We start from the raw sequence: 21,527 nt of genomic DNA, 5'->3' as shown, positions 1-21,527 counted from the left end.
CATAAATTTAGTCTGAGATACAGAGTGCAACATTGCCACAGACTCCTTATTTACCCTGGATCTAGACATCATAATATACACAAAAGAGTGCCTCAATTAATTTTCTCCACAAACACCCTGCCGTTGCACTCAATCTATTATATAAAGTCAGGGATCATCAACCCTCAGGTCATCATATTCTGCTATTTCACCCAAAAATCAACATCTTGTAAGTCTTCAACTTAAAGCAAAATGAAAAGTAGAGAGTATAGGGAGAGCCAAAATAAATACTCAAATACGGTAGGAAACAAACATGGTTTTGATTTTATTGCCCTGAATGTCCACCATATCAAGAGCACCTCTTATAAAGGGAAATATTACATTGGGGATGTCTATAGCTTTAGAGTTTTAGTCCGTTATTGTCATGATGAGAAGCATACTGGCAAGCAGGTAGATATAGTAATGGAGAAGGAGCTGAGTGTTTTATATCTTGATTTGCAGGCATTGGGGGTCGGGAGAGCTTGAACTTATAAAACTTCAAAGCCTGCCTCCATAGTGAGATTTTTCCAACAATACAACCGATTCCAAAAAGACAACACCTTCTAATAGTGTCATTTCTATTGTGAAGTATTCAAACACATGAATATATGTGGGCCATTCCTATTCAAACCACCGTGTACCCCAATTTACATGATTAAATCCCAATATAAAAAAATATTAACATGAAAAGCCAGGATAAAATATTCTCTGTAAAATTAACAAAAAAATTTAGTAATGGGAAGGAAGGTTAGTAACTTAGATGATATAACACTGAAACAACATTCAAAAGAACAAATATAAACCTACACAAAGATCTCAAAGATGGCACAAATATATGTGACAAGTAAAGAAAAATTTGAACATAGAAACACTATACCTAAATGAAACCACAGAAAAAATGGACATACAAGACATCTTTAAAATATTAAACTCAAACACTAAAAGCATACATTATTATCAGGAGTCCAGGAAACTAAAGTCGACCACATACTGAGATACAAAGCCTCAATACAATGAGAAAATTAAAAGAACTACTAGATTTCTATCTGACCACAATGGTAGAAAGCTAAAAATTAAAAGTAACAGAACAACCAAAATTACAAAGAAATTATGAAATGTAAACAACACATATGGAATAATGAACATGTAATTAAGGAAATCTTGGGAAAATAAAGCATCTCTGGAATGGAATATAAACAAATACAAAATATATTAAAATTTATGACATACAATAATGTAAATCTTAACAAGAAAGTCTATAGGCATAAATGTATCTAAAACAGGAACTAGGGAAACCATTCATAAGTATGTTAGTTGTTCATCTCAAGGTTTGTCAATATAAGAACAAATTGAATCCAAAATGAGAGATGAGGAAATTATATCTGTTCAAAATTAGTGAAATTGGAAGAAAAACACACCAACATGTATTAGTGAAACAAAATATCAATTCTTTAAAAATAACGTCAAAGAAAGTACTAAAATTGTAGCTAAACTCACTAAACACATTGAGGTAACTTCAAAATAGGACTAAAGGGGAGGTATTATAACAGACACCCATGGATTTCAATGGCATGAAGGACATGCATAAAAAATCTTTGAGTCTTTTTTCCCATAATCAACCATCGAATTTTGATTAAAATGAATTGTATAAACTTATGCAAAAATATATTCATAGTCATTAACATTAGAATCGTTTCAATTTTCCCTGTTAACAGTGGCAACTATTTAATCAGTTTTCTGGAAATTTTCAAATAACTGTTTTCTATTAGATATAGTAATATATCTAATAGAATATATCTAATAGAATAATATAATAAAGTAGAGCTACGTAGCTCATGTATGCTATAATAGAATTTCAGAAATAAGCATCTGAAACCATCAACCACAATCAAATAGATATTTGTTTCCAGCATATTCAAAGATTTCCCTATTTTGCATGCTAGTTTTCCATCCGTGAGTAAAAACTGATCTCCCTATTTGCAGATTTTAAAGAGAGAATTCCATATAGTTTGTGAAATAGAAATTATATGATTATTTTCTTACATTCAATATAATATAATTATTTTGATGCTCTTTTATGCTATTCTGTCTCAGGTTGCACATGTTTACATTTTGAATATATGGAGAAAAGCTCTACATTTATCTCAAATACTGAACAAAGCTTATTTTTCTGTATAATTTTTCAGTTTGAAGAAAAGCCTCATATTTGTATTTTTGCTTTATGTGAACAACATTGATGTTCCTCTAATATTTAGGGGATAGGGAATCCCTGTAGACAGAACAATAGCTTGGTTGTTACAAACACCTTGAAAATACAGGGCAATGAAAAACTCCACGGTAAGTCCTTATGATTGAGTTTCAAATCTGCTATCATCAGTGTTACCCAAAATGAACCTCTGTATTCTTGTATTTCACCACATGGCAGCCTGTATAATGTCTGGCAATATTGTATAATCAATAAAAACATACTGAACTTAACAAAGTAGTCTTTGCCTTCCCATCTTGATGTATACAATTTTATTTCTATATATTATGCTTCTTTGCTATAGGATAAAATTCATGCATGGAAAGCATTCAGACATCAATTTAACACAGTTTTACTGAGGAAACTTCTTGATCTATATAATTCTTTCTTTCTACCTATCAAGTCTGTTACATTTTCACACAGTATATAACTATTGGATATGTTGCTGTGAGAAAATATCAACTAGCTTATTGTGTGATTGGAGCATAAAAATATCCATGTGAGCACTTTATTTCATATTGTGGAACAAAAAAACATGAACACAGAAATACATTCACAAGTATTTTTGACTATAGTAGACATTAGCCAACCTCCTCTTTCCTTTATATAAGCCCTCTCATTTTGAGATTGACACCTTTGTAGAAAATTTCCCATACACTCCCACTTTCTAAAGCTCCTTCTCCCTCTCCTATTGGCCATTTTTATTCTCCTGGCTTTTTTATTCTCCTCAGGTTATATAGTAAATTTGAGAATCCACAGACATGAGTGAAAATTTGGTACTTGTCTGTCTCACAGTGGGTCCTTATGCTAGCCATTTATCTGCAAGTTTCGTGATTGAATTCTTCTTTATAATTGAATTAAATTCCATTCTGTATATGTACTCCATTTTCATTATCTGTGCATCAGTTGATGCATGCCTAGGCTTATTGCATTTCCTACCTGTTGTGAATAAAGCTGAAAATATATATCATGAGCAAGTATCTGCAGCCCCTCCTGTTTGCTCTCCCACCAATGATGACTATGGGTTCTCCCTTTCCTAAGACTGCCTAAGTCTGCTGAGCTGATCATAGTAGATTATATTTGGAAGTGTTCCACAATTCAGTTGGCAAACATTTTGTTGATAAATTTACATCTATATTCATTACACCTTTTTTTCTATAACTTTCTCCTATTTTGTGATTTTAACTGATTTAATTATAAGTGGAATGTTAACTTTATTTAAAGGAACTGAAAGTGTTCCTTGCTTTCATGTTTCATGAAATAGTTTGAGAAGTATATGATTTAAGTCTTCGAAATTCTAGTAAGAAGATGCAGCAGAGAATCCATTTGAATCAAGCTTTGTTTGTTTGTTTGTTTCAAGTTAAATGATTTTTCATAACTAATTCAATTTTGTTCCTGTTGACATATTCGTTTGAAATGTTTATTTCTTCTTCCTCTAGCTTCCATAGCTGACATGAATTTAGAAATTGATCCAATTCTTTTGGGTTTTGCAATGGATGGAATAGAGGTATTTTTTTCTCAATTAAATGCAATGGTTTATTGATATACAGAATAGCATAAAAGAGCATCAAAATAATTATATTATATTGAATGTAAGAAAATAATCATATAATTTCTATTTCACAAACTATATGGAATTCTCTCTTTAAAATCTGCAAATAGGGAGATCAGTTTTTACTCACGGATGGAAAACTAGCATGCAAAATAGGGAAATCTTTGAATATGCTGGAAACAAATATCTATTTGATTGTGGTTGATGGTTTCAGATGCTTATTTCTGAAATTCTATTATAGCATACATGAGCTACGTAGCTCTACTTTATTATATTATTCTATTAGATATATTCTATTAGATATATTACTATATCTAATAGAAAACAGTTATTTGAAAATTTCCAGAAAACTGATTAAATAGTTGCCACTGTTAACAGGGAAAATTGAAACGATTCTAATGTTAATGACTATGAATATATTTTTGCATAAGTTTATACAATTCATTTTAATCAAAATTCGATGGTTGATTATGGGAAAAAAGACTCAAAGATTTTTTTATGCATGTCCTTCATGCCATTGAATTCCATGGGTGTCTGTTATAATACCTCCCCTTTAGTCCTATTTTGAAGTTACCTCAATGTGTTTAGTGAGTTTAGCTACAATTTTAGTACTTTCTTTGACGTTATTTTTAAAGAATTGATATTTTGTTTCACTAATACATGTTGGTGTGTTTTTCTTCCAATTTCACTAATTTTGAACAGATATAATTTCCTCATCTCTCATTTTGGATTCAATTTGTTCTTATATTGACAAACCTTGAGATGAACAACTAACATACTTATGAATGGTTTCCCTAGTTCCTGTTTTAGATACATTTATGCCTATAGACTTTCTTGTTAAGATTTACATTATTGTATGTCATAAATTTTAATATATTTTGTATTTGTTTATATTCCATTCCAGAGATGCTTTATTTTCCCAAGATTTCCTTAATTACATGTTCATTATTCCATATGTGTTGTTTACATTTCATAATTTCTTTGTAATTTTGGTTGTTCTGTTACTTTTAATTTTTAGCTTTCTACCATTGTGGTCAGATAGAAATCTAGTAGTTCTTTTAATTTTCTCATTGTATTGAGGCTTTGTATCTCAGTATGTGGTCGACTTTAGTTTCCTGGACTCCTGATAATAATGTATGCTTTTAGTGTTTGAGTTTAATATTTTAAAGATGTCTTGTATGTCCATTTTTTCTGTGGTTTCATTTAGGTATAGTGTTTCTATGTTCAAATTTTTCTTTACTTGTCACATATATTTGTGCCATCTTTGAGATCTTTGTGTAGGTTTATATTTGTTCTTTTGAATGTTGTTTCAGTGTTATATCATCTAAGTTACTAACCTTCCTTCCCATTACTAAATTTTTTTGTTAATTTTACAGAGAATATTTTATCCTGGCTTTTCATGTTAATATTTTTTTATATTGGGATTTAATCATGTAAATTGGGGTACACGGTGGTTTGAATAGGAATGGCCCACATATATTCATGTGTTTGAATACTTCACAATAGAAATGACACTATTAGAAGGTGTTGTCTTTTTGGAATCGGTTGTATTGTTGGAAAAATCTCACTATGGAGGCAGGCTTTGAAGTTTTATAAGTTCAAGCTCTCCCGACCCCCAATGCCTGCAAATCAAGATATAAAACACTCAGCTCCTTCTCCATTACTATATCTACCTGCTTGCCAGTATGCTTCTCATCATGACAATAACGGACTAAAACTCTAAAGCTATAGACATCCCCAATGTAATATTTCCCTTTATAAGAGGTGCTCTTGATATGGTGGACATTCAGGGCAATAAAATCAAAACCATGTTTGTTTCCTACCGTATTTGAGTATAGGGAGAGCCAAAATAAATACTTCATTTGACATGGCAAAGCATATCTCATTCCTGTCCAACTTAATGAACCTGTGAGTCCATTGGATTTGCTCAGAGCAAATTAAGAGGGCGGTTATGTATAAGTGTGGGTGACACAAAGACAGCTAAATAACTGAAAACTTCACAGAGCATAGGTGACAACTCATGGATATTGCATGCCCAGAGTTCTCTTGTAAAGCTTGAAAACAGCTGGACTCATTACAAAGTTTCTTCTTGCCACCGTTTGTAACTGAGCAACCTTAGTTGTAAGTTGAAAGTAAGAACTCTTGGAAATTTGCATATTTTCTAACTTTGTAATATTTGCTTTTTCTTGAGTTTTAGGATTTCCCTCACCCTTACAAAAGTGTATTTTTCTTACCTTAAGGAGACAATTGCACAATAGACCCAAAAAAGCAAAAGAGAGAAATATTCCATAAGATACTTCAAAAATCATATTTTCAAGGCCATCTGTTTGTAATAAAAATACATGAAAGGTCTGTCTATTACTGCAAGTCCTTTTTGTGTAAATGACTTGGCTTTTTGAACAATATTTCTTACTTGAGTTGTGTAATCTCTATCTACTAAAATGCTTAAATTTAGCAAAGGTTCTTAATGTGATGAAAAAATGAATGGATACAGAAATTAATGACTTATCTGATAAAATAGTAGGGAGTTAAATTTGATAGTATCTAATTAAAACATCTTTTGAAGTTCTTCCTTGATGTCCAGTTCTAAACAAAAACAATGTTCATCACAAGGAGAATTTCTTTTTTGTTTTGTTTTGTTTTGCTTTTTCCTCTTTTTTTTTCAATTTTTTATTGGTTATTTCATTTATTTACAATTCAATTGTTATTCCATTTCTCATTTCCCTTCAGCAAACACCTTCTCTCACCTCTCCTCCCTCCTGCTTCTATGAGAGTTCTCTCCCCCCACCCATCGACTCCCAACTCAGCGCCCTAGCATTCCTTTATCCTGGGGAATCTAGCCTTCACAGGACTAAGGGTCTCCCTGCTCACTGATGCCAGATAAGACCATCCTCTCCTATATATGCAGTTGGAGCCATGGTTCCCCCAATGTATATTTTTTGGTTGGTGATTTAATCCCTGGGCGCTCTGGAGGGTCTAATTGGTTGATATTGTTGTTCTTCTCTTCAGATCTTTCACTCCTTCCTCTAACTCCTCCAGTGAGGTTCCCCTGTTCAGTTCTATGCTTGGCTCTAAGCATCCCCATCTGTATTGATAAGGCTCTTAAAGAGCCTCTCAGGAGAAAACTATATCAGGCTCCTGTCAGCAAGCACTTCTTTTTTTTCTTTTTTTTACTTTTATTGGATATTTTCTTTATTTACATACATTTCAAATGTTATCCCCTTTCCCAGTTTTCCCACTAGAAATCCCCTATCCCATCCTACCACCCCCTGCTTTTATGAGGGTGTTCCCCACCCACCCACACCTGCCTTTCCACCCTGGCATTCCCCACACTGGGGCATTGAGCCTTGACAGGCCCAAGGACCTCTCCTCCCATTGGTGCCTGACAAGCTACGTATGCAGCTGGAGCCACGGGTTGCTCCAAGTACACTCTTTGGTTGGTGGTTTAGTTCCTGGGAGATATGGGGGGTCTGGTTGGTTGATATTATTTTTCTTCTTATGGGCTTGCAAATCCCTTCAGCTCCTTCAGTCCTTTCTCTAACTCCTCCATTGGGGACTCTGTGCTCAGTCCAATGGTTGATTACAAGCTTCTGCCTCTGTATTTGTAAGACTCTGGCAGAGCCTCTTAAGAGACAGCTATACCAGGCTACTGTCAGCAAGAACTTCTTGGCATCTGCAATAGTGTCTGGGTTTGGTGACTGTATATGGGATGGATGCCCAGGTGGGGAAGTCTTTGGATGGCTTTTCCTTCAGTCTCTGCTCTACACTTAGTCTTCGTATTTCCTCCTGTGAGTATTTTGTTCCCTCTTCTAAGAAGGCCTGAAGCATCCACACTTCATATTGTCTCTACAGGTTCTCTGTTGTGGGACATTTGGGTTGTTTCCAGTTCTATCATAAATAAGGCTACTATGAACATAGTGGAGCATGTGTCCTTGTTAGATGTTGGAGCATCTTTTGCATATATGCTCAGAAGTGGTATAGCTGTGTCCTCAGATAGTAGTATGCCCACTTTTCTGAGGAACTGCCAGACTAATTTCTAGAATGGTTGTACCAGCTTGCGAGTCCACCAGCAATGGAAAAATGTTCTTCTTTATCCACATCCTCACCAGCATCTGCTGTTAACTGAGTTTTTGATCTTACCCATTTTGACTAGTATGAGGTGAAATCTCAGGTTCATTTTGATTTGCATTTCCTTGATCACTATCAAGCCTCTGTTTTCATTGTGTAAGAGTATTTTATTTGGTGCCATCTGCTATGTTTAATTTATTATTCATTTTTTTATTTCTTTCAGAATAACATTTACTAGTTTCATAATTATTTCTAGCATTTGACAGCTACACTAACATACAAAGAATTAAATATTGTATGTGCTTCTTAATGTCTTAGTTTTCCACTAATTTCCTGAAGTATTGCTAGTATAAGATATTCAATATTTCACACATTTTATCTTTATTTTATGAAACACATTCTGTGGAATTGCAGTACATTCATATTTGATAGAATTCATCAGAGATGGAAAATGCCTAGATGCTTACTTGATGATTCAATTAATTTATTTAAGTTATGTTTATTTCCATTCATTTAAATATACAGTCTAATTTTCCTTTTAACTTTTTGTGTTTTCAGAGTTATGTGAAAGCAAAGTACTGGTGACCATTACAACATCAAGAAGCTAAATTTGGAAGTGCCTGGTCTTTCTTTTATATTAACACAGATTCAACAATTCATGTACTGATCCCTGTGAGAAAACTTCAGAAACTAGATAAGCTGCTTTCCTTTATCTCAGTAATCACATAAGCCAATCAAATTGGACCAATAAGAAACTGTGATATATTGTATTGCTATATCCCTAACATGGACTGTGGTAGAAGATAAGAGAAACACTTCCCACACCCCAATCCCAGCTATTTCCATGCTTGGAATAGAAAAGGGTCACCAATGTGTCTAAAAAAGTCAACTTGCTCAGGAACACTCTCAGAAAATAAAGTCTGCCTAGCATGTCTCACATCAAAGTAATAGCTGGCATGGTCCACTGTAGCTAAATGAGTCATTGAAAATATATGCTATAGTTGGTCTTATTTATATTTATTATAACTGGATTTTCTTTTCATAAATTAACATCTTAAAGTGAATGTATATACATTTTCCTGTTACTTTATAGATTTACGATCATTTGTTAGCAGTTGATGTGAAGAAAATTTGTATTCACATTTGTGTACAAAATTTTAAAGTTAACCATTTTTGTATGTTCCTTAATAAATATTTAAAAGTTAAATGCCTATTGGCAACAGTGTAGGCTTAAGCAATTTTTTAACTTATAAAAGAGATGGCTGAAGCAGGTTTTCTATACGTTAGAGCACCACAGGAGTCTTAGGTTTCTTTGTATAAGTTCATAGTAGCTGGAATTAATTCTTATTTACTTTTGGCTTGTCTTACTGTAGCTTTACTCTGTATTACATTACAACTCGTGTTACTGAATCTGCACAGATTTGTTAATGTTCAATTCATACATTTTGTGAAATGACAGTTTTCAAAATAGTACATAGGATTTTATTTACTATTACTGAGTTAGAACAATTCTTTACACTTATTAGCTTTTGTGTTTTACAACAGTATAACTCATATATATTTTATTGCATTCTAATGTTTTAGTATCTAAATGTCCTAATATAGTTTCTTTTTTAATTTTGATTTTATCTAATGCCATTTTTGCCTTACTTAAAAATATGCTGTTTACATTTTCTTAGGAATACAAACTTTTAATCATATATTAGTTTGAAATTTATAATTGTAACTGTTTTGCCTAGGAACATTTGTTTATGAATGATATGTGATAAGATTTAGCAAATGTTTTCTTATGCATTATATACACTGTCCAGAATCATTGAAAAATATGCATGTACTTCATCCTACTTCATTCCCCCTTCAAAACACATCCATTAAGCACATATATGGTGGTATCACTAATCATCTTATTGTAAACAATGGTTTAATGAACTTATATTTTATTTTTTAAAAGATTTTTGATGTTTCTTTCTTTTCATTTGAGAATACATGCTGTATAATTTTTCAGAACAAAAACACATTGTTACTAAATGATGGCTACTTCAGGATACTCTGCTTATCCCTCTATCACCTTGTATTTTTGTCATTTCTGTAGGAAAAGGACAGTTGAAACCTTCTTTAATCTTGTTTGCTAATATGATACAATACTAGTAAATGTAAAAAAAAAAACCTTGGATAATATAACAAAAAATTTTCCTCTTATTATATATGTATCATCTATCTATCTACCCATCTTTCATCTATCATCTATCTCTACCTAATTTATAATCAATATTTCTAATTTAAAACCTATATGACTTAATAGATTCTATCAACCTCTTATCTATCAATCTATAATCTACCTATCTACCACATTCTAGAAAATTTGAGGAGGTGTTATAGCTCAGAATAAGCAAAATATTTTAAAAAGAAAGACAAAATTAGAAAAGATATATTAACAGTTCTATAAATTTTCAGTAACATAGTAAATATCCAAGTGTTGATAGAATACAATTAAGACTAAAAGAATCTCAAAATATATATGGAATATGGCCTACATTAACCATTGTTGAAGATTCCTGCAATAATTATGAGGGAATTTATAGAAAGTTCATTGTGCACATCTCAACTTTAATGGATTCTAATTGAGATTGTATGTGGCATGCCACAGTTTTCATACATCATGCCCCTAAACATGAAATCAAATTACCAAAATCTGATGACTTGTGATTGGAAGATTAGATTGATAAAATATTTTACCTGACATATGTTAGGACAGGTCCCAATTTGAATAGTTCTAATAATAGAAGGTGAACTGCTAACAGAATAAGTAGCAATTTAAGGAGAAATGCTGTGAGAGGAAGAAACACAAGACCCTCAAGCAAGGATTCTAGAATGAGTAGGCAGTAGAGAGGATAATGGAAAGAAACACAAATGATTTAGAAATTTCATTTGACAGTAATAAGCTTATAGTTTCATGAAGACTTTAGAATTTTAATTTACTAGGATGTCAGTATTTTAAGTTGTTGTTCCATGGTCAAATGAGTAAAACAATGAAACATGTTGCTCTAGATATTTTCTGAAATTATTGATGGATCATGACAGATACACACTGAAAATTCTTAAACTATTAATTCACTTAATTTTATTTTGTATTTAATGTAATTGTTGAAGTGAGTAGAACACTTAAAGCTTGTTAACAAGTTAAAGCTATCCTGACTCATCAAAACCATATTATCATTAACCTATATTACAAAGAAAAAACAACCTTGATTAACTGATGGGCTAACACCTTATTGTGTATGAACTTATATTCAAAGGTTTTGGTTATTGTCTCTGAGTAAATAAAGTGAATAAAAGGCAAAAATCTGTCTGGGCAGACTGTATGAAACATTTTTTATGATGGCAAACCCATAATTACACAATAGGTTTAACTAATATTCTAAGTATCTTTAATGATGGTAACTCTTTATTCCAACATTTGAGAGGAAATAATATTTAAAGGTTTCTTATTATGGTGCATGTTTGAAAACTCATAGGATTTCTGACAGATAAATTAGAATCATTCATCTAGCAACTTCCATGGAAATAACATGTTCTAATCAGAAGATATGATTTGAGGCATCAGCATTAGAGATGACAAATTGAATATACAGCCCATGGGGTTAAGACTATATTTTCCATGTTTCCCCTGAAGCTCTTTATCTTGCTCAAGATTATCCATCTTGCCCAAAGCATTTAGGTGGATTTCATTTGTTGACAGATGTAAGATTGACTGAGATGCTTCTTCAGTGTCAGTTTCTTTCCAAGGGACATGTGAAAAAATCTTAGTAGAAAGCCAAGTTGGTGAAACTCATATGAAAATGTGAATACAGATTTATGAGCCACCATCATTCAGAAAGATTACAGGCGAAGGGCTTGGCTACAATCGATCACAGCTTGCAGTCCCTTGTCATTTCTGAACCTAAACAAGTGACAACATTGAAATTCGGCTTTTATGCAGAGAAAATAAAAGACAGAATTCCAAGGTACGCAATGAAAAAAATCTCATAGAAATATCTGAAAATGAATAATGCAATATATGCATAAAGAGGAAATGCCAACAGTTGCAACAATACAATGATTAAAATTATCGAATACTGAGAATTAGTCACTGACAGTTAAAGAAAAGAAGTTGAGGAGATAAATAATTGATTTTTCTATCAATCGACAAAGGACACGAGGAAGCTGTCAATCATTTATCCATTAGTTGAAAACAACCTACATATTGGTAATCAATCTAAATGGCGGTCACTTCTATGCAACATGGAAATGAAATGAATCAAAATTTCCCCTAAATTTCAGTTTTTTCAGATGTATAAGTATATATATTTAATACATATATGGAAGTTAATCCAAGAGTTTTATTGTTATTTAAAAAGAAAGAGTGAAGGAGAAAATATTAACCAATAACTCTTGAGCGTTCACTTTTGATGTGCCGGGAACAGGAATTAAAATCTTAAGTTACCTGCTGTGTTATTCATCTTATACTTGTTACAAACACAAACACCCAGTATATAAGATTAATCAATATGTGCATGGCTATTAGAATTATGCTAAAAATACTTAATGGTAAATATCAACACCCTAAATGAACAAAAAAACACAGTATGTCATTGAAATTGAGGTAGGGAGATAGTCAAGGAGAAAGGGAGACTCTGTGTGTGTCTTTGTGTGTGTGTGTGTGTGTGTGTGTGTGTGTGTGTGTGTGTGTGAGAGAGAGAGAGAGAGAGAGAGAGAGAATGTTATCTTATAAAAGAATGTCAACACTTTTAATAATCACAACAAGTTAGATATTGGTTGATAAATAAAGAAACCAATATCATGAAGGGATTACCTCTTTTAGAGTTGATTAACAGTGAAGTCTCATTGTCTTTCAGATATTTAATACTATTGCAACACTATTATTTATCCTCCACAACTTGATGATCAGACCACATTTCCAAAGACAGAATGTACTTACATCATATAAAATGAAGAAATAAGAAATGAAATAAATGGTCCAGGGAGCTACATCCCTCCCAGCAAGAGTTTAGCAAGTGCTAGAAGGTGCTGTGCCTACTACTATGTGAATAAAGTAATCATTAATCTCATACAGCCATAAGTTCAATGAAATATAATAGGGTATACTCTGTCAAGACATGGTTAGTATAACAATACTAGCATGAGTGTCACTGGAGTAATAACAATAATTTGCTTAGATTTTAGTAACTACATCATTGTCTTCTAAGGACCTGTGGCTATATGGGTAATAGGCACTAGAGGAGAACCAATTCATAATATTGTACATTATTGTCTGTCTGTTTTTAACATATGAGACTAAAATTTTATCAAAAATTCTAACTGTAATGTTTTAGCATCTGTAAACTCAAGCAATATGAAATCATAAACAACATAAATATTCCATATTTCTGACATTTTCAAATTTCAAAACGTTTGTGAGAGAGAGTAGAGAGTTAATGACTAAAATGATTTTTTCTTCCTCTACACATTTATGATCAAAAAACAGATATGTGTTATCTTTATAGTCTATTATCTTGAATACATCTGAGACTGCATGCTACATATTAGCCTGGTTACTACAGTTCCACTGCTTTAAATATTCCCCTTCTTGTTATCCAAGCTTAACCTTTATCCTGGCAACAAATAGCAACATATAACTACATAGATTGTGAGAAGAAAATCAATAGACATATTAGGTTAAGTCGGCTTGCTCTCTCTATGTAGGCGCTATGTGCAATATTTAAAACTACCAATCAGATAATATACTACAATCTGTTAGTTATTTCTGTTAAGATAAATAAAACTAAAATATTAGCATAATTTTCAATTGTTATAATGTGGCATTCTTGACAAAACAGTTATTTTGTTAATATTATTTCAGTTGAAATAAAGTCCTGCATGAAATATCTTCTTCTAAAGACAAAACACCCAAATACAGACATTAGGAAAAAACAAATAAGAATGCTTATTATTAATGTAATTATTATTATGGGACATCATTAACACTATGTAATATTATGCTTATTATTTTCTGTCTATCCAAATGGTGGGTTCATTTGGTCAGGGGCTTCTGTTTCACTTCATTGAAGTTTCCCAGTATAAAAACATATGTATTGACTTCTGCTAATTTCTGAAAATAACCAAACCCAAAAATTAAAGGTAGAAATATTTGTTTTAACTCACACATTCAGATGTTTCTGTTTATAATTACTCTACTTCTTTGATTTGAATCTATGATGAGACAATACCATTACATCAGATTACAATGCTCATTTCAAGGTGGAGAGAGAGTGAGAGAGGGGGGAAAGGACTTGAGATTCTTTCATAAGGACAATTAACACAAATACATGGTAAGTAAAAAGCCCCTGGACTAAATAAAGTATTGGTTTGATCATGAAGGAGGAGTGTTATTCAGTAACTGAATTTTCTTTAAGCAAAACTTCACATCTAATGAGCTTTTTATCAAAATTCAGATGTTACATTTTGAATTGAAATAACTTACTCGATTAAAACAAACTAAAAGTTAATTATATCAGCATAAAGGAAAACAACAAAGAGATAATTATGTATTTGTAACACTCAATTTTCTTTTTAATATGTGGAAAATAAGACATAAAGCAATTAGATGAATTTACTTGGTCCCAAAAAAACTCTCCTACTTTAATATTCTAAAATCTGTCAGTTGAGTAACTATGATTTTCAAAACCGTATTTATTTTGTTATTTTAAATCTACTTAGATGCAATATTAGCAGTGACTGTCCCTATTTTTTCCCCTATGAATATGTTGTAAAGGCGTAACAACTTGATTCGTTGTTTTTTTCTTTTTTGCATGGTAATTTCATAATACAAATACACAGATTGCCAAGTGTTCATGAGAGGTACATGTCAAAGAAAGAACAAATGAAAGTAAAATGGAAAAGAAAGTTTTATATAACCCCAAAGGTGTATAAGGGTGTATAGGCCAAGACTTGTAGACTAAGTCCTACTGGAAGGAATTTAACTCACGGTGGTAGAATCTTTTAAGTGAATGTCAGGAAACCCAGACTACTCTCTCTTTGACTCCAGCTTGCCACTGACTGAGTATCTTCTTCCTTCTACAACCAAGTTCCCTCCAGTACACATTGCCTCACTTGAGCTCTAAAGTACCGGAGTCAAACAATCATGGGCTGTAACTGTTGCGACCATGATCTCAAGTATAAGGTCCATCTTTTATATGTGTACCTCACATATTTTGTGGAAACAATTATCATCACATTATGTTGACAAATAGTGGCAGGGTCTGATGGAACAAACACAACTGAACTGAATCTTCTGATTCTGCTCGATGTCTTAATACCTTTGTACCTGGAGGAGAAAGGGCACATTTCCCTTTGTTACATTTTAGAATACACATACTTTCTTTAGCTTTAAAAAATGATGAGCCAAACATCATTCATATGGTTTAAATTAGTGGCTAAAAATATAAACAATATAAATCTACTTGAAAATTTATTTTATTACATCTTAGTGTTGACAGAGTCTAAATATTTTGATAAAATTTGAGTTTTAAATAATTTTTAATTTTCCTTTGTGTGTATGTGGTTTTCTGCGAGTGTGTAGGTGTGATAAATGTGTGCAGGTAATCTAGAATACAGAAGACAGAGGACCATAAATTGGGATTATACCCAGATGTGATCACTAGATGTGGAACTGAGCTCATGCCCTCTGGAGTAACAGCAAGCACTCATATATGCTGAACCATTTCTCAAGCCACACAATTTAACTAATTTCAGCTTCCATATACTATCTGTTCTAGTAGTATATAGACACACACTTACAAACAGACAAAAAGAATAATTTTAAAGAAAATTGGTACAGGAACTAGAGCTGGGTTGGTCAAAACACTTATTTCTCTTGCAGGGAATGCAGGTTTAGTTCACAATATCTACATAGCAGCTAACTGCCATTCAGAACTCGTAACTCAGGCTAGCAGATGTCTACCTCTGACCTTTGCCATTACCAATCACACATATGACACACATATATCTGTGCTGGAAAACACTCATGTATATTAAAAATTAAATAAAAATAAACTAAAAAGTGCTTTGAGGAAAAACAAACATCAACTTCTGGCTTATTTCCAAAATAATTTTTATTCTAGTAAATAAATCCAAATATGCTTAATAATATATTATTACTTTAGCAGTTATAAAACCAAAAATTATTAGCATATCATCCAAACAGCATTCTAAGTTTATATAAATTTGTAGGAAAAACCAAATTACAATATACTTCTTGTGAAAATTTAATAATAATGTAACATATTTATAAAATCATTATTTTAACTGAACTAAATTGAAATCTAAATTTTTACTTGGAAATTAAATTTTATATTGTCACATCACAGATCTACTAGTATATGCTGGTACCAGATTTCTAATTTCCCTAATCTATTTTGAAAATACACATTACATTAAGTATGATATTCCAATTCACAAGAATAATGCTGTAAATTTTAAATCTCATTAAGACTTGTAAATATTACAATTAGTAAGCTATATTACCAATTCCCTAAACATAACACATATTTATTCAATAATAATCAACCTATTCAACTTCCTGGAATTAAATTTCACTCATAATAATAAATTTGTTTACAGGAAAAAAGATTTGTTTAAGTGGCATACAGAAAATACTTCAGAAAGAAAATACAATCACTGAGACATTCATGACATTATAATGTATTTAAACATTCTTTTCTTACAATGTGAACAATTTTAAATACAAAAAGCTATTATGAATCAATCCTGTACATTTAAAATACATTTTATCAATGACAGAAAGAACACCATTCAACAAACACCAAAGTATTTATGAATTGTCTTTTACTTAACAATATTTCCATTAACATAAAGGTATGTTTAAAATTGGTGTTGTTATGCATGCTTATGGCCACAGCACTCAGAATGTATGAATAGGTAGTTAATGAATTTAAGGTCTATCTACGGTGAAACATAAGTAGAAAACCTAAAGCAAAACCAATAAATGTCACCACCACCAATGACAAAAAATAAATAAATAAAATGATTTTCCATGTGCGACATATTATTCAAGCACTGAATGACTATCAATTGTCTTACAAAAAATATCTAGAACAAAATCAAGTATGCTTTGTGATTATGGAAATAAAGTAATAGTATTGACATTCATTGTCAATAGCCATGGTAAATATGAGTTGATTTATTTTGTTTAGTATTTTATTATGAAATTTGCATGAACTACATCATCTGTCACCTACACTGGTATTATATAACAGGAACATTTATGTTTAGATTTTGGATTACATTCAGATATAACGTTTTTCAAATGTTCTCATATTTAATTACTGAGAGTTTCTTCCACTTGATTTCCATTGTTCTTTCATATATCCTCAAATATTAAAAAAAAATAGCTCCAGCTATTTTATATGTTTCATAAGATATATTATTATCATAATTTTTCCCCTACCCCAACTGTTCCCAAATGCTTTCCCCCATGTCTTTCTCTCTCAATCTCTTTCTGTCTCTCTCTCTCTGTCTATCTCTCTCTGTCTCTGTCTATCTCTCTCTTTCTCGTGTGTGTGTGTGTGTGTGTGTGTGTGTGTGTGTGTGCATGTTTGTGTCTATGTCTTTTTGGAAATGTCTTTAGAGTTACTTATTAATTTTTATATTTCTCCCCTACCCTGTTTTTTCATTCACTCTCCCAAATGTATTCTTGTTTTATTAATCTCCCTTGAGTCTTTATAACACTGCAATATATAATCTACCCCTTTAAATGTCTCCAAATCTCTAGGCTACTTACTGCTTTCCTGACTTCTGTAGCTATTCTAAATGAAACATATAAATTTTAATAATCAAAATTTACATACACAAATTAGAGAAAACAATGGATCATTTGTTTTTCTGAGTCAGGGTTACCTCATCTGAATGTCTATTTCCAGTACTATCCATATACTTGAAAATCATAATTTCATTTTTTTAAGTAGCTGAATAATTTTATATGGAATAACTATATTATATTTTATTATCTGCTCATTTATTTTGTACATTGAGCTGTTTAAATTTTCTGGCTATTTTTAAGAGTGACACAGTGAAAAATGATTATAAGGTATCCTTTAAGAATGTGTGAAGAATACTAAAGCTGAATTCTGCTATACCACTGGGCATAGTTTTGAACTGGATTTAATGAATTGTGTTTATACCAAGAGAGAATGCAACTTTCAAAGAGAAATTCAGTAGCTAGTAATTAATTTAAAGGACTAAAACTGAGCAAGGTTGATAGAATAATTATGAGAAGTAATCAGCCATAAATGGGATGACTGTATCACAACACGTTCTCCAAAACTCCTGGATCGCTGTAGAAATGGAGCCATAAAGATTTTAACAATCTAAGGTGGTAGATGAATAGAAGGAAATAGTAATATTTTCAGACACAAAAGGCCAGAATCTCAGAGTAACTATGAGAGTAGCCACAATATCTATGCAAGTTCAAGCCACTCTAAAGACATGAAGCTTTTTTTCTAGCAGAGGCGCTATTGGTGGATGATAGTTGCTAAGAGAGAAAGATTTTTGTTTTGTTTAAGAACACTGCCTCATAAAAGTGAATGATGTTCCAGTAGAAGACCATATATCCAAAAACGTACAATTAACCTAACTAAGACTTGATAGGTGGAAACAGAAAAAGAAAGAGAAAATACAGATGTGTTGGTAAAAAATTAAGGTGTATATGGGGATGGGGGAGGGGTAGATATGTAATACTAAATTCACAAAAGTGAGTATAAATTTTAAAAAGTAAAGTGATAAACGAAAATAATGGCTGTGAGAAAGGTGTTACATTTTTCTTTCCTTTTATTTTTTTTCAACTTAAAGTAGATTCACTGTGAGTTCAGGATTCTGCACTTCAAAGGCTTCCCATAAGTGATGTCAAGTAATTTCATTTGAACTGAAGCTGCCAGGTTCAAGAGAGATATTGAAGGTATCAGGACCCTAAGGACACTAGAAACTTAGCTGGTTTCAAATTAATTTAAAGAATATTAACATCAAACACTGTGAAATGCTGCTTAGTAATATCATTACAGGAAATCTTTGGGAGAAATTGTCATGAGCTTTCTTTTGGTGATGTCATGACAAAGTTAGGCAGTCAGACATTTTCTTATTTCCAGGATTCTATGATCTATTATTGTTAGAAATTTAATTTTAGAGTGACTACTAGGAGTGAATCACTATTTGGATGTATTTCATTTTTGATAAATCATAAGTACAAAAAATTAGCTATGATAGTACAAAGGCTTGGCAGGAAAAAAAAACAGGGAAAGAGAATAGGAAGTGATCAACTGTGAACCTATGTTATCTAATGATGGTAAAGATACACAGCCCATTGAACCTCTCAGTGAAACTAAGGAAAAGTGACCACCCCCACTAGCATTCCCAGTTGCCCCAGAAAAATTGCCAGAAAGTGGTGAAAATTTGCAAAATGAACAACTAGTCTCAAATCCTGTTAAAATAAAAGATTGTATAATTTTAAAGAATCAATGTAATTTATGGACTACACACAGTCTATGTGAGAACGATGTTAAATACTAGGGCTAACAAAAACAGAATTATCCCCCAAGACTGGAAATATTCAATAGCATCTGTACTGGAATCTGGTTGCTATTGGTACAGATACAAGCAGGAAAATCAATGAAATAGAATTGAAGACCCAAAAATGAATCCACACACCTATGGTCACTTGATCTTTGACAAAGGAGATAAAATCATCCAGTGGAAAAGACAGCATTTTCAATGAATGGTGCTGGTTCAATTAGATGTCAGCATGTAGAAGAATGCAAATTGGTCCATTCTTTTCTCCTTGTACAAAGCTCAAGTCCAAGTGAATCAAGGACCTCCACATAAAACCAGATACACTAAAACTAATAGAAGAGAAGGTGGGGAAGAGCCTCAAATACATGGGAACAAGGGAAAAGTTCTTGAACAAAATACCAAAGGCTTATGCTATACGATCAAGAATTGACAAATGGGAACTTAAAAAATTGCAAAGCTTCTGTAATGCAAAGGACACTGTCAATAGGACAAAGGCAACCAGCAGATTGTGAAAAGATCTTTACCAATCCTACATCTGATAGAGGCCTAAATCCAACATATGCAGCAAACTCAAGAAGATAAGACTCCAAGGAATCAAATAACCCTATTAAAAATGTGGTACAGATTTTCAGCTGAGGAATACCTAATAGCCGAGAAGCATCTAAATAATTGTTCAACACCCTTAGTTATCAGGGAAATGCAGATCAAAACATTCCTGAGATTCCACCTCATACCAGTCAGAATGACTAAGATTAAAAACTCAGGTGACAGTAGATGTTGGTGAGGATGTAGAGAAAGAGGAACACTCCTGCATCATTGGTGGGATTGTAAGCTAGTAAAACCACTCTGGAAATCAGTCTGGAGGTTCCTCAGAAAATGGGACATAGTATTACCTGAGGACCCATCTATACCACCCCTAGGCATATACCCGAAAGATGGTTCAACACATAACAAGGAAACATGCTTCACTATGTTCATAGCAGCCTTATTTTTAATAGTCAGAAGCTGGAAAGAAACCAGATGTCCTTCAACAGAGGAATGGATACAGAAAATGTGGTACAGTGCACAATAGAGTACTACTCAGCTATTAAAAATAATAACTTCATGAAATTCTTAGACAAATGAATGGAACTAGAAAATATCATCCTGAGTGAGATAATCCAAAATAATCACAAAAGAACACACATGGTATGCACTCAGTGAAAAGTGGATAATAGCCCAAAAGCTCAGAATACCCAAGGTACAATTCACAGACCACATGAAGCTCAAGAAAAAGGAAGACCAAAGTGTGGGTGCTTCGGTTTTTCTTAGAAGGGGGAAAAAGTACTCATAGGAGCAAATATGGAGACAAAGTTGGAGCAGAGACTGAAGGAAAGGCCATCCAGAGGCCCAGATAAGGATATATGGAATCAACTCATATAAAGTCATGAAAAACAGACACTATTGTGGATGCCAAGAAGTGCTTGCTGACAGGAGGCTGATACAGCTGTCTCCTGAGAGGCTGTGCCAGAGCCTGACAAAAACAGAGGTGGATGCTCGCAGCCAACCATTGGACTGAGGAAGGGTCCCAAATGGAGAAGTAAGAGAAAGGACTGAAGAAGCTGAAGGCATTTGCAACCCCATAGGAAAAACAACAATTTTAAACAACCAGACCTCCCTATAGCTCCCAGGAACTAAACCACCAACCAAAGAGTACACACATGGAGAGTCCCGTGGCTCCAGCTGCATTATGTACCAGAGGATGGCTTTGTCAGACATCAGTGGGAGGAGAGGCACTTGTTCCTGTGAAGGCTTGATGCCCCAGTACAGGTGAATGTAAGGTCAGGAGCCAGGAGTGGGTGGGTGAATGAGGGAACACCCTCATAGAAGCAGGAGGGGGAGGGATGGGATAGGGGATTTCCCAGGGGAAGGAAAACAGGAAACGAATAGCATTTGGAATGTAAATAAAGAAACTATACAATAAAAAATTTAAAAGAAAAGAAATAAAAAAAACATCAGTTGATAAACAGAAAAAAATAATAGTGC

The sequence above is a fragment of the Grammomys surdaster genome, unplaced genomic scaffold, assembly GCF_004785775.1.
Source record: "Grammomys surdaster isolate TR1022 unplaced genomic scaffold, NIH_TR_1.0 150, whole genome shotgun sequence".
Taxonomy (NCBI): Eukaryota; Metazoa; Chordata; class Mammalia; order Rodentia; family Muridae; genus Grammomys; species Grammomys surdaster.
Note: the sequence above shows the minus strand (reverse complement) of the source record.